The following is a 26,236-nucleotide window of genomic DNA, read 5'->3' as shown; positions in this document are numbered from 1 at the left end:
TCAATAGTCCGGAACGATATTAAAACCAACATTTTAAGTCTGGGTCAACACCTCGTCTCTCGCGCGCAGCTGAGGTGCAAAGTGTCAAGAATTTGAACGTAGAAAATTGAGCAAAGCGAGAAAGGGGAGGGACGAAAGACAGAGAATTAAGTTCACATTCCATTCGGCCATTTATGCCACTCGAATTATAAGCACGTTGTTTTCATTTCCAGAAATCGCTTTGTTGTTGCTATAATCTGGAAAGATATTAAGTATAAATACAAAGCTTTCTGGAGTCGTTTACTCAGATAGACACTTTTTCATTTCAGTCTTGCAATAGATATAAAGCGAGATGTGAAGACATAAGAATGTGCTTCAAGTTTGTGCGTGTTGTTGTCTCCTTGAGCATTGCATTATTAAGTATACCATATTACTGTTATTGGGCAATGAATCATAATTTGTAACTTGAGTTTACTTGCTGGTTGCCAAGTATCATGAAAATAAAATGACAATGACATGGGTGTCATTTAAAATCTTTTGAAGCACTGATGTCAAACTCAAGGCCCAGGGGCCAAATCTGGCCTGACACTTTTATTTGTGGCACAGAAAAGTAAATGAAGTGTGCCTACTTCCTTTTCTTGCTAAATGGTTATATTCTTTACATTTTGGCCAACCTTTTCTGAATGTACTTTTCATAGGTATTATAAAAAACGTTTTCATCAAATGACCTCCTGACATAAACTGAATAATACTTAAATGCTGCTTTTGGGTGTCACTATTTTCTCTCATTAGGTTTCTACACGTGGATATGGTTTTCATATATAGAGACACATAAACTATGAGGAAAATGAGATTGGCACATGTGAAAGTCAGAGAAAATATGTACAAGTTAAGCAAAACACAGATTTATGACTTTTTAACACCACTTGTAACGTCGCTCCTTCACCATATATGATGATGAGGATAACGGCGGTGACGATTATTTTAGGGAATGTGTACTTTTTTCTACATTACTTGTAATAGACATCGCCAGAACCGAGTGACTGTTTGTGGTTACGTTAATTCCAATCCCCTTGAGAATACAACACATGAAACACGTTAGAAAAATTCGCAAAGAAAACATGGTGATGTTTTGGGTCGATGGCATTTTAAAGACGTCTTAGTGGCAGACTGAATAACTGTCAGTTTTGGGGATGATTAAAGTTGTTCTGGAAAATCCTAAGATATGGTTAAAGTGTGATCAACTAATATTCTATATAGATAAATATGTTATGAATGTAAAAGAAAGGATTTAATGGTGTTAATCATCAAATGGTAATACAATTATGAAATGGTAAAAAATAAAAGTTGGAGGTATTGCTATAAAGTACTGATTTTTTTACTTTATGTGCAATGACTGCAATGTACAGTACATGCAAAGAAAAATGATCAGCAAAAAGTAGAAAAAGTACCAAATAAAGAGAGTAAAAAAAGCAGATATTGCTTAGTATTGCCTTAGATCACTTTCAGTTCTCTAGAAATTATTAAAACACGTGCAAAAAATAAAGTACTGGGTAGATGTTCTATTATTCATAATTATCTTGAGATATTCCCATCTTGTATGCAAACATTTAACCGAGTTTCCGAACAGTGAATGCCTCAAAGGCTATTATATGACTACAACATCAAACTAATTAAACTCATGAATGATGGCTGGAGCTGGATTGTGGATTCTTTAGCTTCTTATATTACACCCAAAAATAATGTATACTGTTGACCCAAGATTCTTGTTTTCATTATTAAAATGTCTTGATTCATTTTGAGGCTTTCTGTAGTTTTAATAAGTTCATTTCTTAAAACGTCAAATATGTTTTCCATTGGATGTTTCTTCGTAACTATTTAACTTTAACTTACTATCTTAAAACCAAATTAAATGCTAGAAAAACAGCCATGACCTATTAATGTGATCAATAATACTAAGCGAATGGTAAATTGGATTCCCTGCGAGGGTGGGTGGGATGCAACGCGCGTGTGTGTGGGGGGTCCTATTTATGCGTGGCTTTGCTGACTATACACTTCTGTCAAACACGCAAACACTTTGAGCTCATATTTGCGCAGTATCATTTGCAAAGCGGGGGAGCGGGTTGAGGCATTGCAGAAGATGTCGACATTTGTGGAGTATTTGTGGAGTAGTGAGATGCGTCTGCTGCGAGGTTCGATGGAGTGATGGAGAGCAACAGCTGGAAAGTGCAGAGGCGCATTTTAAAAAATGCTTTTATTACAGTTAGTGCTGCCTAAGTTGACTTTTGAAATGAAAACATACGAGGCAGAGACACTGACTTGGGTATTTCCAGACATGTTTTTTTTTCTCTCAACTCTGGTTTAGCCCAGTAAAAGTAAGTTACTTAAATTGAACGGCTTTCTAAGGTTTTGATAAACCTTCAATGGGGATTATTAATCAGTTTGCTAAATCTATGTAACAATGTTATAATGACAAAAATGATATGAGCCAATTCCGTGAGACCATCAAAGGTGACCTTGAAAAATTACATTCTGTTGAAAACTGCTTTTATTAATTTAGTTTAGTGTAAAGTGTTTATGAACTGATTATTAACATTTCGATCATTTATGAGCCATTTGCAACGGTAAGATTTTTAAGGCTTAATACATAGTTGATAAAATGTTTGTTTATTTAATATTCATAAGTTGATAGTAGCATATTTATAAAATGTAGAGATCTTTCAGACAGGTTATTAAAGTACAGTAAAAGTTACTAAAGTATTGTTTTGATATTTAGGAGCCATTTGTAACTAAGATTTTTAAGGCTTTATAAAATGTTGTTTCTTAAATATTCATTTGTGCATGGTTAATTATAAAAAGTAGAACTCTTTCAGATAGATTAATAAAGTATTGTAAAAGCTAATAATAAAGCGTGGCTCACAATATTTTTTTTTAAACCCTACAAAAATACTTCTAACAAAAATACTTCTTGTACTTCTTACAACTAGTAAATATAGTATTTACATACAGTAAAATTATAATAGCTTGTGATTTGGTGAACAACTCATCCAAACCATAATAAGGGTACATCTGTTAATGCTTTGTAAAATATTTATACTGTACCTATATACTGTATACTGAGCAGTTTGTTAAGAGTACCTAAAGACTTGTTTACAGCCACTGGTGAGAACATCTTCTGTCAGTTTAGTGGTATAGAAGTTACAGTAACTTTAACTTCCCATATGGTAAACTCAAACATATATTGTGCTGTTAATTATTCTTAACTGTATAATAAGCATCCATACATTAATTACTAACTATTTTACAAGCCAATAATGGACACAATCTTATCATTAAGTGTTATAGCCAAATTTAATTTAAAAAACAGACTTGTTTTGAGAACCTTTGTTAAATGCAATCTAGAATACAATGTATTTTACAATACGAGCAAGGCGGCATTATTTGGCACTTTTTCAATTTTCTGATACTTACATGGAGCAAGCTTGAGTACAAAATCAAACGTAGGGTGATCTTTTTGTTTTTTTGTAACAGAGGGTTTCACCTTTCCAAGAGTATACAAACCATTGTAGAAGGTATGACTGTCACTATGACAAGGGCCATTCGAGCTCACACTTTAATCTTTTCTTTTTGGCAGATTGTCAGAAATGAACTTCAGCAAAGCGTGGACACAAGGGAGTCAACGTCTAGTTAGAAAAACTCAAAATACATTTTTAATTTGCATGTCACAGTATTTGTGTGAAATTTCTTGATAAATTAGTTGGTGAAAAGGTACTAAAATAGATCTCAAATAGATATTGTTTATAATTATGTTTTGTTGCGAAACTATGCTTTGTTAATGCCAGGAAAAAAACAAGTCCTGAGCAAAAAAAACCAAAAAAAAACCCAATACCCTATTGCTTTCGGAGGTTAGGGTTTGCATTTGAAGTCTGCATTAGTGTGGTCTGATCCAGATCACACATTTGCCTGAGATTGGAACTGAACATACAACGCCATTTAAACGTCTTGAAACTAACATAATGCCGCAGCTGTCCCCTAAATATTTACCACAAAAACATCCAATGCATTTAGCAATAAAATGTGGGCTACGTTATTTTTATAGTGTATATAACATTAAAAAAAATGAAAAACAGATTTCAAAGCTCATTTCTGGAGCTAATTTAGGCCTTAACAAAACTTCACCACGATTGTGTCTAATTTGCATCGTATAATGCCAAAAAAAAGTCTCTGGTGCAGGGCGGCCGCGTTAAAAACCGGTGCAACATTGCGGCCATTCACATAGCAACTCGCTAGACTGTTAATGAAAAAGCAAACAGGCCACTGCTGCAATTTGCCAAAGGAAAGCTGAGCAATTGGCCTGCTTGTGTACTCTGTAGCGTTCCTACCTGACACACAAGCAGCACTTGAGGAAAAAATAATTATCTGCCTTTCCACCCCCAACGCATTTGGATGCTAAGAAAAGCAGCCTTCCCTAACTAATAATACATACGAATGAAAATATGGTGCAGAATTTTTTTTGCTATGTTCAAAACTTTCAGATTTTGGTTTGCATATTGCTTCTTGGTGACAGAAATTAGTTACTTTGATTCAATAATGAAAAAAGCGGCTATATTATCATGAATAACCCACTGCAGAGCTACAAAGCATCTTTAAAGTTGAATAAAAAAGACAAAGCGTCTTTTAGTTGACTGGTTGCATGGACAAAATTCCGGAAAAAAAAAAAATAGGTCAGCGCTTCACAAGGTGTTAAATGACAAGAAACAGCAACAATTTTAAGGTCAAATAGTTTGTTTGATATTGACTGCAAATGTCTATGAATGTTCAGTACTAGTTCCAAAGTGTGGAAACTTTCAAGTTGAACTGGTATCAAACACATTCAGAAATTCAAACTATTCAACCTCGAAAATGCAAAGCTATGACTGAAAGTGAATCCAATTTATAAAGCATGAACCACATCATAAAGCAGATGGAGAAAATGCCGAGATGAGTAATCTGGACAAAAGTTGACAACGTTGAATAATCTAAATGATTAAACATTATGTTTTCATTACTTGTTTTTTTTGTTTTTTGTTTTTTTTTGTTTAACATAAAAATGCAATATTTCTTTATAAAGTTGGTGACTTAAATATTACCCTAACATTCATGAACATTTTAAGTATTGGTAATGAAAAAAAGAGTTTACAAACTTTGAACCAATGCTGGAAATAATGTAGCTTAATAAACATTAATAAATCCGCTCAAGTCTTCAGCTATGTCAATATTGATTTTTTAACATGATAAGAAATAGGCAAAAGCAGACAGTGTGGCATTAGGCAAAACCTCTATATGAGACACCAAACCTGTTGAAAAAAACCTGAACTTACAGCGAAGAAACATAGTTGATAAAGGGTGTTCTTTATTGAGGAACTGGACTGAAAAAATACCACAGCAAGCAAGTCATGATGAAAAAAACAAATGTTGACTTTTTACGACAAAACAGATTGACACAAATCAAACAACTTTATACTACAAAGTTATCAGGCATAATATTTCTGAGCACATTGGCAAAATCCGCTAAAGTAATATTAGTCCAGACTGTGTAATTGCATGCGTTCTAACTTTTAACTGTTTCTGACCTACAAATATTTCCAGTTTGATTACTAGATACACAATGAATTGTTAATGGTGTTTCCTTTTGTCATTTCAGAATAAACATTCATCACTCTCAAAAACGACAAAACGCGGGTAAACCATGCAAGTGCTACAATAATCAAATAAATGAGGCTTAGCTGAGGGCACGCTCCCGAGAAATGATCCTAGCAGATGACTAGACGGGTTGCGGCTTCTCTCTAATCACAGCACACAACAACAACCACCAAGTCATTCGCCTTTAATGAGCTCATTAGGACAATAAAAAAAATTGCGATGCAGAGGCGGTCGAATTTGGAATGGTGTGAGCGACAGGGACATCTGCAGCCTCAACTCGTCTTTACTTCTCGCCGATGATGAATTATGCATGCTGCGCCTCCTAATGGAAAACAGATGGACGGCAAAATTCACTTTGACAGTTTGTGCCCGGGCAAAGATTGCATGCATCGCACATGATAATTTGGGATGCACATTTACAGAATGCCCCCAACAAAACTAAAATTACACACAGTGTAATCTAAATAATAATAATAAAATGACACTAGCTATGAGGTGACCTTTAGATGTGCATAGCTGGCTGGTAAATGTTACAATGTAACAATCATACATTTCATTCATCACCTTCACAAAGGAAGTTATACTTTGTGTCTACAATTATTGATAAATATGCCAAGATTCATTTTTAATGTGTGCATAATGTTCAAAGGAAAATTCACACTCTGTTAGAATTCAACAAAAAATCGGATAAATGGAAGTTGATTTAAAACCTACATCACTGTCAAATTTTGCCAGATTTGGGTGACAAGTCAGCCCTTTTCCAGATTGGGCATTTGGCAACAATTTAACATCCCTTTTAACATATTCAGAGACTTATATTTCCATCACATCATTATTTCAGATCATATAGTATCTTATTACATTTTTTTTCCCTTTAGATCCCATCAAAGGTTTACACAATTTTAGCTAGGAAGATCCCATATTGTTCACAGGTGAAAACGTTTTTGGATTCAATTACCAAACAGTGGTCTTACAAAAATGGATAGACCTGTAAAACCATATTAAAACACTGTAATATGCAGGCGAAGCCAGTAGTAGGCAATATGTGACCTAAAATTTGTCATATATACGAAAGTGTCGAAAAATGTTCATATGCTACCACTTTTACCATTTACATAGACATGTGAACGCTGCAGTCAATTGTTAAAAAAACTCATCTTGGTTGGATTTATGTTGGAGGTCGAAGTGTCTCATTCCAATTCAATTGGTTATTTTTCACCGTCTGTTGCAGAGCTGCTCAATTCAAAGTTATCAAATGTTTGTTTAGTTATCAGGCATTTCCCCATTTGAAATGTATGGCACCACGGTTCTACTTCTGATGTTTTTCATTGACAAAAGTATTTAGTATTTGATGTACCTTGTCAGTCATGGTGATAAGCTTGCCAAAGTGATACAACATAGTGGTTTAAAACCTCTGCTGTTTGGACAATGATTGAACAGATTCACCGTTGTGATATTTCAGAATCTAGTGAACAACCAGGACAGGCAAAACCCCTGTCACAAATAACGGAATCCGCACGTAATTGATACCCACCAAAAGGTTTGTAATTGCCTTTCGATGCCACAAGATGAAAAGCACAGTTTTCTATTACATCAGGCAATGAATGGCCTGACTGAATGCAGCTGCCAAGATACTGCCATCAAAGCAATTCTTGTCCATGATACATGCTTGTTGCCATAACAAACAGCCAATAGATGACCTTTTTAACAGAGTATGGAGGATAGGCTAAAAACAATCAGTGAATAGGCAAGTCCACAAACTGCAAATATGCTAGTTTTACAGAACTGCCACCCCCCCCCCCCCCCCCCCCCAAAAAAAAACAAAAAAACAAAAAAAAAACTACATGATGGCTTTATCTAACACAATAGCACGATATTACACAGTTTCCATTTTGGAACATTATCCCTTGTCTTTTCCCACAGTCTCCTTTTGGATGATAATAATAATGCCTCTTTCTGCAAAGTAAATGAAACAAACTCTCGACATCCTGTATTTTTGCTAGAGTGTCATATCCTGACTGATACATTGACAGCAGTGTGATTTTCACAGTAATAATTTTGACGCTTCTTCACAAATTACTACCACTGTGGCAAAAGAGATTTGTAATTAAAAACACAACAACAAACAAACAAATCACAAAACACTATCTGAGACAGCCCACTCATAATCCACAGGTATCCAAGCACTGCCTCTCAATAAAAGTGATTTTATTATTGCTCTCCCTTCATGCTGAAGAAACACTTCTATAAACATCCTGAGGGAATCTGAGCTCGCGTGATTACTGCTCATCTTGCCGTTTCCCCAAATGTTTCACTTGCCTCAGACCACTAATCAATAGCTAACACATGCAGCCACACTGCTAGCAGCGCTGTTGTCGCACATGCCAGAGGAATGCTTGTCATTGCAGAGCAGCCTTGACACATCTCATCCACATAATGTCCACAAGCAGTCTCCTTCATCCATGTCAACCATGTAACACAAAAGGAGAGGAGCAGGGTCCACGTTATTATTAAGTCCAAAATCGTCTTTGGTTAGCATTAGCATCACATGTTAACGGAATGGATGCATCCTCAAAATTGAAAGACCCTGAGATTTTAACGATCATCTCCCTGTCGAAATATGGTTACTAAAATAAATAATTAAAGCACGAAGATGAATGCTCAGTAATAAAAAGAGTAAAAGTAATTAATAAAAGAAAATACATGTCTGTGGCCTGCTGTTTGAAATTGCCCGGCATAAATAACAACATAATCCACGCCTTTAAAACACACAGTGCATTGTCTGGAAGTGTTTACAGTCATTTGTACGAAAATGTTCCACTGTAAAAAAACAAAACAAAAAAAACATCGCCGAAAGAAGCAACACTGCTGTTATCTTTGAAGGGAACAGAGTTGCTAATTAGCCTTATTTACCAGGCGCCTCATAGTGAAGCATCCCACCGCCCTTGCTGTGACACATCCCGATGAGCGCCATCATTACAGCTTCCGCTTCCTCCGCCTCTCAGATGGAGAGCGTTTTCCTGGCAATCAGGTGTGCGTTAAAATACACCTTTGAAGAAAAGGGCATGGAACCCTATGGCGACACGTTCAAGGAACTCTTTATTGACGCCAGGGAGCCTGCTGCGATGACACGTTATGAATAAAAAGAAACGCGGCGTATGATCAGTGCTTTAGTTTTTAAACTGGATGAACTTTGTTAGCTGGATGTTGGACGCAGATGATGATGAAAAAGCAGCTGACCCAATAAGAATGTATGTATTGTAATGTGTCCCAAAAGGCAAGCTCACTGTATGCCATATTAATGAGCACATTTCCAAAGTTATCCTGTATATTCTGACCTGAAAATAGTTATACGAGTCGTATATTTATGGTCATATATTTTCTGTTTGATAGAGTCAAATATTTATGGTATATACTTAAGTTTAATAATCCTCTAAATCAAATTTAAATTGTGGTGTTGACATAGAGGGGGGGAATTTTTCTGATTCTGAGTATTTGAATCACTCTTCTGCAACTATATATATATATATATATATATATATATATATATATATATATATATATATATATATATATATATATATATATATATATATATATAAATTCGTATAGAGCTTCTCAATTATATTTTGCCAAGCCCCCTCAGTAAAGATAAAACCTTTTGCACCCCCCACTTGACATGCTGTCTATAAACAACATTAATTTCTATAAAAAAAATGTATAAGTACTATATACCTAAACCTGTAACCTTTTAAACATTAACAAAAAAAAAGAAATCTAAATCAACTGTCAACAACTGATAATTATTTTTACAGCGTTTATATAGCTTATTCTAAAACAGAAAAAAAACAAGTGCATGAAAGTGCCTGAAATAAAAAGATGAATTTTTTAAATTTATTGCAATTATACTTCACATGACAAGAATAAAGCTTTTACCCTGGTGTCATCCGCATCCCCCCTGACACCAGCTCGTGCCTTCCAGGGGGGCCCGCCCCACTATTTGAGAAGTATATAGTATTGATAGGAACATGAAACAAATTGTTGCTTCATAAACCCATTTCTTTATACCAACTGCCATCTATAGGATAAAAAATATACAGTAACTGGTTCATGAAAGATTTTTACATTAGGTTGCAGGCTCTTTTGTCTGTATTAAATCTGCAATTTCTTTAAACCAGCAATATTGACTGGAAAATTGTGAGTCTGACTCATATTCGCCAGTATCTGACCAAGAAAACGCCATGCATTGAATGTGGGAGAGTGGCAACAAAGATCCACCGACAACATTACTGCATCCTGTTTCTGCCAAAAACATGTTTAGATGCAGTTCTTGACAAACCATATCTACTCGCTTTCTCAGTAGCACAGGTACTTTATATGTCGGTGTTGAAGGTTCAAGGCCCTACTTGGCCCAGCTCTCATTTGCAATCATTTAGAAATGAACGCAAGGTGCCATTTTGAACCTCTACATTTCTTGTTTTACAATCTATGGTATTTGTAGCCTCTAGTGTCTTTTTTAAATGCTTTGTCTTTGATGTATCAATATCATCAAATTAACACTCGCAGGGTTAGATGAAAATTGTTTTTTCCATGCTTAGTGGCTTAGTGAATAGCACGTCCGCCTCACAGTTAAAGCTACCCGAGTTGAAATCCGCCTCTCTCCGACCTTCCTGTTTGGAGTTTGCATGTTCTTCCGAGCCCACATGGGTTCTTTCTGAGCACTCCAGCTTGGTCCCACACTCCAAAAACATGCATGGCAGGTGTATCGGACATACCGAAATGTCCTTTGGTGTGTTTGGGTGCGCCCGAATGGTTGTTCATCTCCGTGTGCCCTGCCTACTGCCTGGAGCCAGCTGGGATCAGCACCAGCAAGCCTGCGACCCTTGTGAGGATTAGCGACTTTTGAAAATTGATGGATGGATGGTACACCTATGCACAAAATTTCAGCAAAATGTGAAAATGTTTCACTCTGGCTGAACTGAGGTAGAATGACCTAGACAAGGATGAAACTGGAGTTCATCTACTTGAGGTCTCATGGCCCATGGGAATGGAAGGCCTGTTCCCTGTGGACACCTAGCACACAGGATCTTAGTCACATGGTGTGCGTGTATCACAAATTACCATACACAGCCATGGTAATACTATGTTCATCAGGCACAAATAGCAGTATCAAATACCCTGCTTCTGTTATTTTAAGAATTTTACATGGTTAAATTGAGGTTTACATGTCATTTCTGGCATTACTATTATGGCTTTCAATTTGAATATTTATATATATATAAGCCCTCTTCTTCAGGGTCCAAATACACTCTGGAAAGAAGAAGCTTCCATTAGCTGCAATTGCCTGAGATGAATTCACTTGTGCTTTGAGGAATGATGCCTACGCAGGGCTAGCCGACGATGGGAAGCAGGAAATTGGCTTGGGCTAAATTGAGTTGCTCTTGTTATGATGAATGCTGGCCAGCAAATGACTGGACTTGTGCGGAGACGCGCAATTGCACCTGCTTGTGCTTCTGTGTAGGTTGATTGCTAAAGCTGGATGAACTCGTGCTCGTCTCTGCGGTGACTCAGACGGCCAATTAGACGCGCATATCCAGCATGAGACGCCGCTTTGAGGCCAGAGTGCGCTTGTTTGTCCAAGGGGGAAGAAGGCGTGGGTGAAAACACAATGTTAGTATTTGCTGCCAACATTGCATATCAATAAAAGGTGGCGCTAATAATGCTGTCTTCAGGTAAGTCTCCCAACATCAGAGCGAGGAGTGCAAAAGGTTGTTTTATCCGTTATATAGCCCACAATTGCTTCAAACAAGAGCTAACATGCTAATATGTGCGTAAACACTGCATGTACACACGTTCAGGGCTGTTTATGTCCGTCTTCGCTTGTTTCTCCCGATGGTCGGCTGGAGCGTTCCCTGCGGAGGTCGCCCCCTCCCCACCTCTCCACCCACAGCTGACACAATTCCTATCATTTGCCCGAGCCCACCATCAGCCGGCGGGCCGTAAAGCTGTGGATGGATGGTGTCATGAAAGAAGACAATTATGAGGCAGAGGGTGAGGTCTCCCTGGGTTACGCTTTTAGTCAGATTATTTGTTTTGTGTACTATTTGAAGTAGAAACGCCCCAAGCTCGTTCTTGCGTTTTGTTTTTTTTTTTTTTTAACTTTAGCTGTGCTTGTGTACATTCTTGTGATGGTTGGTTTGTGTTTTTCTTGGCTGGGAATGCAGTTTTGTGATGACCTAATTGGCCATTATTGGATGTTTAAGGCATACATAGGCAGTGTTGAGAATAATGCATTACAAAAGTAAGATAAAATTACTTTGATGCATTACTTTTTGCTGTAACATGGAAGTGTAATGCATTATACACCAAAAAATAGTCATATATTTTTCTGTACAAATAACAGGAATGCAATGCATTACAATGCATTTTTAATTTGAGCGTGGTGGGGGTTTTTTTCCCCCCAAATTTACCAAAAACACTGCAAGATCGGAGGAGAAAAGTTCAGACCAAAATGTACTTCCTTTTATTAGTATCTATTACAGCAGAGATGAGTGCGGCAGCAGCAGACGACAGATTGAATATGGACAATATAAACTCAAGATGGACATACACCTTTCAGTTCATTAAAGATAAAGGTAAGAAGAATAGAATAACTAGGTGGACTTTGTGCACCAGTAATTTGACAAATGTTTTAGCGCGGTGCCATAGTACTGTGAAGTTAGCAAAAAGAAAACACACGAAGAATTGAGAGTGGGGATAAAACATGCCAGTGAGATCCATGTCGCAACTAGCAATAATGACAAGGTAAGCTAACACTAATTTTCACTGTACAATTGCTATTAATAACAGTCTATAAATAATTTTGGTCAATGTGTATCACGAGGAAGCATACGGAAACTCAAATTAAGCACTCAAATTAAGCAAATAACCTATCCAACTGAACTTGAATTTGAATATTCATTCATTTAAATTGTGGAACGCACTAACTGCCTTTGCCTAAAGAATTAACAATGCATGACTATGCCGTGAAGTTAATAAAATAGGGATTAAAATACTAAAAAAAAGATTTTGTATCTTATCTTTAAAGGTTTACAATACAATACAGATTTACTTATTTGTACTGTTTTTAGGCTTAAGCCAGCCTTCCACTGGATTTGTAATGAGTGTAATGAGCTACATTTAAATAGTGAATCCATATCTCCAGTTATGTTGGTGAGAGTAATATAAAAGTAATGCAATAGTAGTGTAATGCCTCACATTTCAAATACACTAATATTGTCAGTTGTGAAATAACTTGCATATGTACTGTACATATGTATATAGACTAAACTGAATTTACCAGAATCAAAGCTTGTCTACAGTATACACTTTACAAGCTAACTTTAGAAATACACTGTACAGTGTACCCTTGAACAACTTTTCACAAACTACAAAAAAGTGGGTGTAGACTGGGCCTAATCTTAAGAAATACTAAAAAGCTGTGTAAAACCTGCCTTAGCACTAATAATTTAGAACATTAAAAAAAAAAAAAAAAAAAACATGTCGCGAGGCTAAAAAAGAAACGATATTTAAGCAAAAGCAGCTCTGTCAGTTTGCCTTTTGTCATTCGTCATTCGCCAGCAGCCGGCTCTTCAGTCCAGCATCATTTCAAGCCAACCAAATAAGCTTCTCTGTTATCATCAAACTTTGTTTGACAGGTGCTCATTAGATTACCCGATAATTTTTTTCTGTGTATTGGATTGTGTGAGTGCCCACATTACGAGTCTGATCCAATACAGTTTGTGCTTCCAATGCCCTACTTTATGTTCAAACCAGTGGGTGAAAGCACCAGGCTCCTGCCTGTTTGGTATCTGGCTACCCGTGCCAAATTTGGTCACATTTTTGATGAGCTGCCATCATTCTTGCACTGTACTGCACTGTGCACTGAAAAGCACAAAGCCCGTGTCAAAAGGGCTTACTGGAGAAAAGGAAGTGTGGATGTAGCTAAACGTGCAATGGCTGACACCATTTTGTATCTCTAAAAACTGTAAACTGAAAAATATGGTAATTATTAGGAAAGCAATTTTTTTTTAATTATTTTTCTTGCTACCAATATTTAACAGTACAGGTAAGAAAACAAAGAGACTCTTAAAAAAGTGATATTGTCTCAGGTATAACTTGCTAAACAAATATTTATTTGTTGGCAATATTATTTGTTGGCAATATTATTTGTTGGCAATTGGCAGATTGCTTCTCTGGAATAGGAACACGTGTTTACAGCAGGACTATCCAGAAGCCTCACTTGCTGAGTGACGTTACGTTCTCTCCGTAAGACATGTCTCGTCTCTGTAGCATACGCATAATGAACAAAGCGTTTGGTGAGAAACTAAGCATTGTCTCTGCAGGGTGTTTGCCTTGTGTGCTACTCATACAAAAGCAAGTGTTGTGTTGTTCGTGCATATGCCTTGTGGCATGCTTCGGGCCAGGAGCCGTGCAACCAAGGACGTGTGCAGGCTCCATTAGAATGGGTTTGTTGTGATAATCACAATGGTGTACCAATCATAGTTACACATGCAAAATTAGCAAATGTTTACAACAGTGAAAAGAAGCAACAGCCTATGAGCCACCCACTGTACATGTATCTTAATTGATCCGGACCACATGTAATGTGATTGCAAATCCGTATGAAAAAAAAACACATTAAACAAACCCATAAATGCTCAAAACATATAATCAGTCAGATACCCCAAAAATCATGGTAAACTACATATCATGGTTTTAGGGTTACAGTTCAACAACATCTGGTGTTAGCTGAGGTTGCTACAGCATTATTTTAAAAAAAAAGACGCAGGTAAACTGAACCAACGTCCAAATCCATCCTTATTCACACACAAGAATGTTACTAAAAATGAGAGGAAAAAATTATGCCTTCAGCTGATTCAATTAAGAGTGCACCGATTAGAAAACCACTCAAAGGTAATACATTTGAAACCTTTATTAATTGCAGTCTTTTAACATACACACACAATCATAAACTTGGTGAAACACAAATGCTGCTCAACTTCAGGTATATATGATAAAGTGAACTCACACCCCGTTGCCACGTCATTTTATGTGGCTTCGAAAGCAAATCATGTAAGTTTCCATGACCCTTGCTAAACTCAGTTCCAAAACTTTAGCTTATCGTGTATAATGAAAAATAATGTTGAGATTTTTTGGTTTGTTCTGTTACAGTACACAATAAATGAACATACTAGAATGCTTTACTTCTGATTTCAAAACAACTAAGCCATCAATTTGTTGTATACAGTAATAATACTGTGAGACAATTTAAAATCGACTTGGTTTCCTCATCATATCGGCCCAATGAAGGAAGTTCTCGCACAAAAATGGCCCGCGACAAAAATGAGTTTGACATCCCTGATCTAACACAACATGTGTCAGAAAAGTTCCAGGACCGATGTCACAGATGGTGGATTTCAAATTCAAACTATGAAGTCTTCCCCTTCAAAGTTTATGCCCCTGGAGTCTATCACACTTTCTCAGCCCCTGGTTCCCTGCCCGTAGTGAAGGAGTGCAAATCCATGAACCGTGGGAAAAAGACACGATTTTGCTCCAGTGTGGTGAAGTTGAATGAAACGTGAGGTTCCTTCCTGCCTAATCAGCTGGACCCTGCAATTACCCCCTGCACTCTGTAATCTATTTTCCTGCTCATCCCAAAGTCATTTGCGTGAAGCCTTCATCAAATAACGAAATATAACGGCTTAGCGTCCGACTCTTTCTCATGAAGATCACCATGGGCATGATTCCTCCTCATGGCTAACACACCATTGAGCCACCATGGACATCAGCGGCCATGGCAGTCCATAATAATAATCAGATTGGGTCAACGACATCTCAGGGCTTGAGCTACCTGTGGCCATCTTTGAATGTAATTGCACTAATAGCATTTTCACCAACAGGACCTCGCCACCACCTTCAACCCCCCTGGACTAATAATGGAACATCCTGTACTTCACATGAGCGCTCACGAATTTGTAAATAATTACTATCACATGGAGGAAAATAATAGGCGGGCCCAATTGAAATTCAGTGGCTGGAGGCGATGTGGTAATCATGGACGTGGAGCAGGACAGGGAGGGAGGAGTGGGGGTGTATATGGAAAAAGGAGAAGGTAATCCCATTGCAGACAAAGAGTTAGGAGTGAATAATGAGCAACTTTGCACACAGTTCTTATGTGCGACACCATTTGTCAGTAACGACTGTGTATTGCTTTTTTTTTTTCAAAATGAACTCAATCATACAGCATTCTGCCTACACGCTGGGCCGGGCTTTGCGTTCAAAGCGGTAAAAACTCGCGACCGGGTGATGGATTGAATGCGTTATCCGCTTATTAGCGCAACAGCCCATTATCAATGTGCCCGGCATGTAATGCAATAAAGACAGGCTAGCTTGCCGCCAAGTAGGAGTTCAGTGAGAGCTACCAGGTTCCATCAGTCTCAAATGAGCACCACAAATCACTTGCGGCATGCCGATACCGGTAATGCAGCCGTCAGCATATGAAAATACAATATGTACAGCAAGAGGAAAAGTCTAATTTGCAGGCAAGCCTCCTGCGCCTGCTGGGTGATTGTTAAGTCTTGTACACACGATTTTTACCATTAATGTGAGCGAAGCCACACATGATGAGGGGCTGAATCATGCGAACATGCATTCTTACTGCTCTTACAAAGGATGGTGTACGTATAAAGATAACCACAGTCTCTGCAACAATCTTTTCTACCAGATCTATTTTAGTAACAAGACTGACCTGAGAGAGGCAGCAGTATTCCTTTGTTGTTGTTGTTGTTTTTATTTCTTTAAATACAAACAACATTTAAGAGAAATGTCATCTGGGTTTTAGGACGAACCACAGTATCGAGACAGAACTTTTAAATCTTTTAAACATCAAGTGTAATGTACATTCGATCACCACGTTTGATTAAACATGGAAGACTAGTGGTCATCTCTGGTACTACTCTTTAGGTCGAAGTAAAAAAAAGTATACTATAGTCATTTTTGTCTCAAATATGTAAAGTATAAATACTTTTCACCTATATTTCACCTTTTTCATGGATTTCACTTTCGGCAGGGGTTATTCGCGCTCCATTAACTGGGGAAAACAAGCGAATGCCATACACCATTTTTAAAATTGCTGCATTGGATCCTCATGTTTTCCAGGATTGATTTTAAGGTTAATTTATCAGTTTTTAAACATGCCATATTATTGATTTGATCTGCTTTTATCACATCAAATCTTTTGGTTCTTTGAAATTGGTCTTATAAGTATTCCTTGGGTGAGATACATAACAAACGGTGATGCTGCAATCAGCCAGGTCCACAATTATGGAACAGCCTGCCAGAGGTCATCATATTGGAGTGTCTAATACACCTATCAAACATGTTTTTGGAGTGTGGGAGGAAGCCAGCATGCCACACAGGAAGGCTGGAGCAATCTGGGATTAAATTTGGGACTCAGAACAGTGAGGCGGATGTGCTGACTACATATATCTCTCCAATAAAAGATATATGCATCTTGATACACTTTAAGTGGACCAGTTTGGTCTCATTTTCATTCTGCTCTGTTCTGTTAAAGGGCATATATCATTCAAATTAAACTTTTGGGACTTTCTAACAACATTTGAATGCTATTTCACAAGCAAAAAACACCCACACAGCTCATCAGCAAGCTTTGCAGAAACCTCATAACGATCCTGATCCTTTGAATCAGGTGTGTTCTAGCAAGGAGACAATCAGGAGAGCGGCTCTCTGGGTCCGGAGTTGCCTACCCTGTTTTGACCCACTACTAGGCAGTCCTGCTCATTGTTGCGCTGTCAGTTACCAGCCCACTCAATCAGACAAAATGATGGGGTCATTACTTTGTTACGTTCCTTATTGAGTACCGCCCCCATTTTGCCCATGCAGACTAAACTCATGCCCACATTCTCCTAGGAGCATTTTTCCTTCCTTCCTTCCTTCCTTCCTTCCTTCCTTCCTTCCTTCCTTCCTTCCTTCCTTCCTTCCTTCCTTCCTTCCATCCATCCATCCATCCATCCATCCATCCATCCATCCATTTTCTATAGCCGCTTAGCCTCACTAGGATTACTGGCTGGCTGGTGCCTATCCCAGCTGTCTTCGGGTAGTAGGCGGCGGACACCCTGAAATGGTTGCCAGTCAATTGCAGAGCACACATAGACAAACAACCATTCACACCTAAGGACAATTTAGAGTGTCCAATTTACTTTGCTAAGCATGTTTTTTGAATGTGGAAGGTAGCTGGAGGGCCCGGAGACAACCCACCCAGGCTCAAGAACATGCAAACTCTACACAGGAAGACCACAACAAGCTGGAATTGAATTTGAGACTCTGATCCGAGAGACAGACGTGACTTTCACTGAGCTGCCTGTTATGTACTTTAGTTTTAGAAATAGAGTCAACAAACTAACTCTTTTTTTTCTATACAAAATTATTTCCTGTCTTTATAACCAGACTGTTAGTGAGAATATTAAAAATATATAACCCTTACCCTAATGCACACATTTTCAAAAGCACTTTTTAGACGACATTTTCTTTATTATTAATTTACTGTATATAAAGGGTACCTAAACTTAATGACAAAAGGAAAATGTGGGGCCCCCAGTGACAAGAGATGACAACCACTGCCTTAACTCATTTGTTCAGTGTCAGCACCACAATAGTGTATGTGATTATCATATCACTTAGCCTTGCCTTTATTTGACTCTAATTTTCATGTATTGACTAGTTTTGAGCAGAAGACAATGAATGGCAAACTTTCACAGACCACACAAACTGATATTGTGGTCCGGATATGTTTCAGGACAGAACTTATTTTTTAGAGACATCTGATGATTGGGATTTCCTCCACTGAGTAAATTGGAGTTCAAATTTGGCCTGATCCTCTGTTTGCGTGTAATTGGCATTTGATGGTCAGCTTCTGCATCCTCATGGACATGTTTGATGTCTTGTTGTACATGGGCAAGAGATGTAAACAAGACAGCGAGTGGGGAAAGTTGGGCATACATGTGATTATTATTTGTGTATACCTGGAAACATGGCTGTGCACCTGTGCTCATGAAGAATGTTTTGTTGGGTACTTTGTTCTCTGTCCCGCCAGAAAAATAATTACAGCGATGGAGGAAGAGCTTCAGAGGACGTCAGAGAGGGTTCCAGCAGCAGTAGGAAGACAGTAAGATGGTAATTACATCGTCTCACGTTGGACGTCCGTCAGAAAACTTCTTATGTTAATAAATGTTGCATTTTTACATCTTGTTTTGGAATAGCAGTAGGAGGAAAAAAAAGAGTCTCGTTATTGCATGATGAGCCACTGAAAAAGCAGGATGTCGGGCAGAGACAATGCTGCCTCTTTTATAAAGATTTATGACACGCATGCCCACAGACGACACCCCCTCCTTGCTTCACTCAATGCTACCATTTACATATCGTACGCTCAGACATGCATGCACACTCATTAGGAGTGGAGGTGCGCGGTCTGCGTGAGATGACACCGGATGAGATGCACCTCCTTGACAGCAGATCTGAGAGAGATCCCCGTGTAAGAACAGCAATGAAGGCTCCTAATATCTTTGATAGTGTCGTTATGCTAATGACAAGGCCCCGATGCAAAATTCATGAAGTGTATCGAGCGTTTGAGCATTGCCGATACTTACAGTATGGTGGTACGAGCAGCCATTATGCTTTTGCCCTAATTGTTTTTTGACAGTTAAGTGTGGCTAAATGACTTTCAAGCTTTAGCGTCTGAGTGCTGGCATGAGTTAGCATTGTTTTGATTCCTTTTGCAGTTAGTTGCTACCCAGAACCAATATATAGAGCAATGTTACAAACATAGCACAAAGACAGTCTTTTTGTTGTTGTTGTTGTTGTTGTTTTTCACAGTAGGTGTCAGTCTGTTTGTTCCTCTAATAAACAGTGTTGTAGCACAATCAACAGACAGAGTATAGAGTTGTCACAGATAAACAGTAGACGAGAGCGGGTTCACATGTCTACATGGCGGCCATGTTGGTAGGGGCGAGTGTACAATCAAAGCTAATGGAAGGCAAAGATGTTTGCTTTGAATCGCCAGTCACACAGCTCAAAAAGACTGGATCGTATATGTCTATTCATATTTATGGCTGTTACATGCATTTGACAATAAAACTTGACAAAATAACTCTTGAATCTTGAACATGTTATTTTTGGTGCACTATTCAGGAGGAGCACAATCATCCAAGCTTGCTAGCTGTGCACCACATCACCCAAGCATCAGACGAGTTAAGTTAGAATAGTTTCAAGGTTTTATAAATGTATTTTCAAATCAATGTTTATTTTACTTTGTTTGATTTGTACTGTTTGGGTTTTTTTTTTTTTTTTTTTGCAGTATCGCTCAGTGGTAGTAGTGCAGTCGTCTCCCATCTGAAAGGTTGTGGGTTCATTTCCCCGACTACTTTGATGATGTCAGTTTCCTTGAGCAAGACACTGAACCCCCAGTTGCTCCCGATACCGCATCATAAGTAGCAAAAGTGCCGTTTAATCGAAAGTCCATTTACCATTATTGTTCCCCCCAAAATGAATCATACTCTTCAGTTTGAAATAAAGTCTCAATAAACAGGTATTATTTGGGGAAGTTTCTATATATAGGGGACACTGAGTTACAAGACACACCAGGTTATAAGGCTGCACTAAGAGAAACAAACCAGCCCTAGTGCACAGTTAATTTTTACTAAAAGTAAATATTGTAATCATCTTATTGGAATAAAAATTAAGGTTCTTCAATTTCACAGACAATGGGTTCTAGAGGATGACCGCGTCCCGTAATTAGTATGTTAAAATTGAAGCTCCGATGCACAAACTGTACTTGAGCAGTGATTCTCTATTGTTAGAGGAGGGTCTTGCACAAATAGACCACTGACATAAAGTATTACAAATCAAATTATTTACTAGCCTTTCAATATGGCTAAACTGGTGCATTCAAATTGGAAGAGAAAACCACACAAACAGGAAATTTATCTCCAAATCCTAGTAAAGGCTAGATGACTGCAACATGTGACTGTGTGCACTTTTACACCCTAGTGTGATGTAGAAAATAGACGCTAGACAGTGACAACTGCTTTGACAAAACAGAGTGAGAAGTGAGAATGGAGTGGATATGGGGTGTGTTATTTATTTTATTTTTTTATGTCATTTCAATCTTTTTCCTTGGCCCACAGATGAAAAATAAACCCTAATCATTCACTCATGACAAATCATAGTAATGTAAATGACTAATAATTGGTGAATCCATTTGATTATGTTTACTGAACATAACTACCAACTAACCACCTCCAATTTTTATGATAAATACTGTATTGCATCTTGGAGATCATTTGCTCAACAGGCTTGAATATTTTAGTTGTCACACCTTCAACTCCCCCAAAATAGAGTTTTATTTACATTCAATGAGAATAGCCTAGCTGTGTTCGGCCTGCGCATGCTGTGTCTTGACGTAAATATGTCATGACGTCTTTGTATAAAGAGATTAAAATGGTGGCATCTTACCGTAATGGGAGGATATCTTTTAAATATTTGTAACTTGTTTTTATGAAGGTGTTGTTTTAATAAGTGATAAACAATTAGAACTATTGTGCTAAATATACAAATAAATTGCGTATTTACAAATCACCTGACTGATCCTGACATGTCACACGGCCGAATTGATTAACGGAACAAGCACGTAAACGGCAGACTGGAATAAATCAGGGACTAAATAGTGACCCAAGATGTTCTTTTGGAAAGATTTCGATCGGAATGCCAAAAAAAAAGTCTCACCGTAAACCCGTTTATCGTTGTGATTCCCTGGTACAACATCTAAGCAGAGGGAAACGCAAAACAAATCAGGCAGGGGGTCCTGCGGTGGAACCCAGTCTATCCTGTCACTTCAAAAAAATTTCCACATCAGGCTGTCCATCATTGACTGTTATGAGTTTGGACTCTGTGACGCTATAGTGTGTGCATTCACACTCGCTGTGTGAGTAAAATCTCCAAGGAGTGTCTCTCAAGCACGTTTTCATTTGTCAAGAGGAGGTCTGGGTCCATTGGAGATGGCACAGTTAAGCGGGACTGTCATCCAATCAGGAGGCTTTTTGATTCGCCTTGAAATCGCTGCTCAGTTCAGATTAACCTGCACCCCGACGCAGGTGTGGCAATGCAGCGTGATTAGAGGAATGCTCGCACATCTGGAGAACAATTAGCTCGGAAGTGAACTCAAGCAACAATGTTGTCAGATTTGACGCGTTTAAATATAGAGCCGCTCAAGTCGCATGGGTCAAAGGCGTGCGTCGATGAGGAGGACGGCTTCTCTGATTTACCTGCTGCCATTGCTAATGAGCTTTTAAACTAACAGCAACTAATGTAAATGCATTTTTAGTGTGGTTGGTATGCACAGTAAAGGAAAGTCTGATGTCTGTCAAGTCTGGTCAGGATTCATTTGAACAAGAGTACTGGCCATGAGAATGGTTCTTACTGCCCAGGTGTATCTCGTGGTGATCTACCTGGTCTTTTTGGGGAAGGTGTTATGAGTTTTGGTGGACATGTCGTTATGCGTTTATGCTAAAGGTAGTTTGAAAACGACTTTGCAGAGGTTTTGAGAGGCACCAAAAGCATCATGCCGTTACTAAAATAATAGTAGAAAACGTGTGTGTTTGTGTTGTGTGCGGTGATTCAAAGGCTACTATATGAATATTGGCTTGTCTGCTATCAAAGCTGTTGTCTGAATATTTTAGCCGCTGTGAGTGGACACAGAGAATTAGCAATGATGAAGTGACAAGGATGTCTGTCAATTGGATGTTTGATGCCAGCTCACAGCGAATTAGAGGCGGCTAGCTGTGGAAAATAAACAGCCTTTGAAGCGCATTATTATGTGACATGCTGCATTCACTGGTGGAAGTGGTGAATTAATGAGACAGTAACAAAAAAAAAAAAATCCTCTCTATTTCCCTTTAAGCAGTTCTAAAACTTCAACACAAAGAATTAGCATATGTAACTGAAATCCTACACATCTGGGCCAGAAGTTTATTTATTTATTTATTTTAGCACAGGTTTCACACTTAAAAGCAAAAGCTGCCAAATAAACATTTGTATTAATGCAAAAACAAAATGACAACTTTACACTTTGTATGCAGATGTCACAAACACAGTTTAATCTGTGTAGTCCAATTTTTTTTTTCGACATTGTTAGTGGATTGTCTTCTGTTCAAACTAACGACAGGCATGAATGTATGTGTGTAGAAATAATATGAATATGATGCATCAAATGCCTACTCATCGGCCATTCCTTGTCAGAAGTCCCAAATTAAACATCAAGTTAAAAAATAAATACATTATGATTGACAGTACAGTTTTGACTAAGAATAGACTCAATTTACTACAGATTTGTACACAGTGCTGGCCAATAGATCAAATAATTTATTAACTTATCATTCCAATCATTTAAAATGAACCAAATGATAAAATTGCAGTTTTGCATAAGAGGTGTTGATAATAATTGCTGACAACCAAATTATGCACAAGCAATGAATAGGTATGACATTTTGTGGAAGCTATGAAAGTTAAGTTTACATTAAAACTGATGATTCAAAATCAGCACATATTATTGTATGAACATTCTGTAGAGTATTTATTTTTAGAGAACTCAAACCTTTGAATAAATTGATGTATTACCTCAAGTAATATTGTTTAACAATGGAATCAACCAAAACAACTGGGGCAAAGGCCCTCCAAAAGAAATCAAACTAGAGCATTATCATGTCCAATCCTTCTACCAAGCAAAAAATTAAAATGTTGCTCGAATTTCGACTACTGTTGTAGTGTCTTTTTTTGTAGAAATAGTTGCTGGAGTGGTCTGAAAATTGGCTAAATATAATGAAAATGGCACCAAATTGGCAAGACTGCAGACACATTGTAGCTCCTGCTTGCTTGCACTGACATTGATATGTGCATTTAAAAAAAAAAAACAACAACAATCAAAACTGACTACACTGCAAGGGCTGATCAGAGACAATGAGCCGATGTGGCCGACTGGCTGTATTGTGCTGAGATCTGGACTTTACGCTTGTACAATATTTGGAATGCTTAGCCTAGCTTGGCTCAAGAACCTAAGACATTAAATTAGGTTTTCACTCCCTTTCTTGTTCTTGCAAATGGCTCCCGGCTGGAGTACTATGCTACAATTCGCTATCAGTTTGACCTAGAGGGGGTGCGGCCACACCTGCGCGCCATTTCTCTCCCACGGTTCCCATCGTGGAAAGCGGCTGAGTGACAGCTGCACTTCAAAGGATCACATCTGTCATGTTTATCTAAAACATCAAAATATGAGAGCGGGAGAAAGAGAGAGCGAGAGACAGAGTGCGAGAGAGAGAGCGAGTGAGCGAGAGAGAATAGCTTGTGTTCACAGGGGCCAATTTGGGATGATTGGCCTTGAAACGCAAGCTTCCCTGTGTTCCTTTCAAGTGACCCATAGCCCGCCGGTGTAGTGTAAAATTATCCCGGCCATGTTTGTGTTGTGTCAGATGTGGTGACTGCCAGAAACTCCTCGTAATTGTCTAAGTGCTCCGGCGTGTCAGAGCTGTCCGTCACTCCTCCCAAACTTCAGCTTCTCAAAATATTTTCTCTGAATGGTGGCGGACAAACTACTTTCACTGATGGAGTTGTCACTTTGGTGCTTTTGCGAGGAAAAATATTTTAGCTGGGTGAGAACACACATACACAGACACAAAGCGACTGACATGTGTTCCCGCTTTTTGGGAAAAGGGAAAATGAGAGCAGCGTACTTGTTCACTCTTTTTGTTCTTTGATACTTTTACAAATTCAAGACTATGAGCTTTTCTTGTCACATCTCATTGAAGTCGATGTTAACCTGAATGTGACACTGCAAAAATACATTCCTCGCTAAGTCTGCTCTTTAAGATCGGACACGCATAGGCGTTTTCTCTCATGTGTGCACTTAAAATGGAAACTATTGAGCGGGGATCATGAAAAGAACGAGTGTGACGTTTCATTCGATTTGGGAAGACGGTTAGCACACACGAGAGGCACGCAAACTGGTTGTACTCAAGGATCGCAGCTTAAAAGGATGGTAGAGCAAAATGATGTGTTGGGCACATTTGATAGGTCTTCAGAACAGTTTTGAGGATTCTTGAAGGTTTTAGTTAAGAAAATGCTAATTAAGTAATTACATTAGCATATAATGTCATAAGAAAGCAGCCATTGTCAAAGTAAAGTCGCGTTCCTTCGCTACTTTGGGGTTTAAGTAGTGTGGCTTATCGCAAGAATCATTTGTGACCGTAACTTCATCTATTAAAGATGAACTTTTCTGTTTGTTGGTTTTCTAGCTTTTTTTGGTCCTTCTAAATTTTTACTTTTGTTCACCAAATTGCCGGACGTACAGGGGGACGCGTTTTAAAAATAACACACTCTCCACCAGAAGGCTGAGCAAGGCGCAACAGAGTCTGGAAAATTCTCGGACCTGGTAAGCAAAAAAAGAATAAAAGCCTATTTATCGCTAAGTGCACAGGCCCTCGCCTATGAAAATATGGCCCTTCGTGTCACTCAACTCAACAAATAAGACACAGTTTGAAGCTGATTCCGTCAATTCTGAATTGTGATTGAGAACAGTAACTTGCATGCAAGATTATACGATTCCAAATTTAACAAATTTCTACTTTTCAATTTTCTCGAGGGAATCTCTGCCCACACTACAATGCATCACATACAGTGCCTGGAGAGATGGTGACAATACTTCACATTAAAAATTGTCAATGCTTAAATATGATGTCAAAGAATTACAAGCGCTGTCAATTGAAAGGTTTATTGGTTTATATTCAAGATCGTCAAAAGTAAATATTATTATTCCTTCCCAGCGCTGCGAGACATTGACATTTGTGAAACGTGTGATCTTATGGCCAGTTCGAGCGCCACCACCAACCCCCACTCGCCTACCTTATGACTTCATTTTACACTCCAAGCACACCATTGCTTGTCTTCCAAGGGAGACAGAAAAATCATTCTTTAATTGAATAGGTGTCAAATATGTTTTCCAAATGTACTAAAAGGTTATCGTTGTTACACGCGGACAAGCGCGTATATTGGAATCAATGTTAACTTTGTTACCAGGGAAATTTACGGCCTCTCCGAGGTGACCGCTGTGCGCCGTCTCAATCGGTGTGTTTTCGCAAAGTGCAGCTTGGGGCTGATTTATAATGCTGCGGTACGAAAAAAATAACATATCGGAGAGGCGCAAAGGAGGCATAAATAACAAGTCTATATTTTTCTTTGAGGGTGTGACACGTGAAGATTATGTATTGTTAGTGTTAGAGCGGCAGGGGGCCGGCGATTTAAGGCCGACTCTGGTAATATGAATAAATGACATACGACTCCAGAGACAACCTCTGGTGGTTTCATTCAGGCGGGAGCTTGGATCGCTTCCCCTCTCTTGACACCTCGCCTCTTTTTACAGCAATCAATGCTGGTTCAAAGGGATAATTTAAGAATGAGCAGGAAGACAAAT

At 38.4% G+C, this 26,236-nt stretch overlaps 1 long non-coding RNA gene across 1 annotated transcript in view; it reads left to right on the top strand.

The window, feature by feature from the left end:
* Positions 1 to 11,640: 11,640 nt before the first annotated feature.
* Positions 11,641 to 26,236, top strand: part of LOC148424037 (uncharacterized) — a 32,064-nt gene continuing 17,468 nt past the window's right edge. Inside the window, exons 1-2 of the long non-coding RNA XR_015865522.1 lie at positions 11,641 to 11,712; positions 18,815 to 18,894. This is a non-coding gene — a long non-coding RNA (uncharacterized LOC148424037). The remainder of the gene's footprint in view (positions 11,713 to 18,814; positions 18,895 to 26,236) is intronic.

This window comes from Hippichthys cyanospilos, chromosome 5, assembly GCF_059441005.1.
Source record: "Hippichthys cyanospilos isolate Australia breed blue-spotted pipefish chromosome 5, RoL_Hcya_1.0, whole genome shotgun sequence".
Lineage (NCBI taxonomy): Eukaryota > Metazoa > Chordata > Actinopteri > Syngnathiformes > Syngnathidae > Hippichthys > Hippichthys cyanospilos.
Note: the sequence above shows the minus strand (reverse complement) of the source record. Positions and strands in the feature narration are given on the sequence as shown.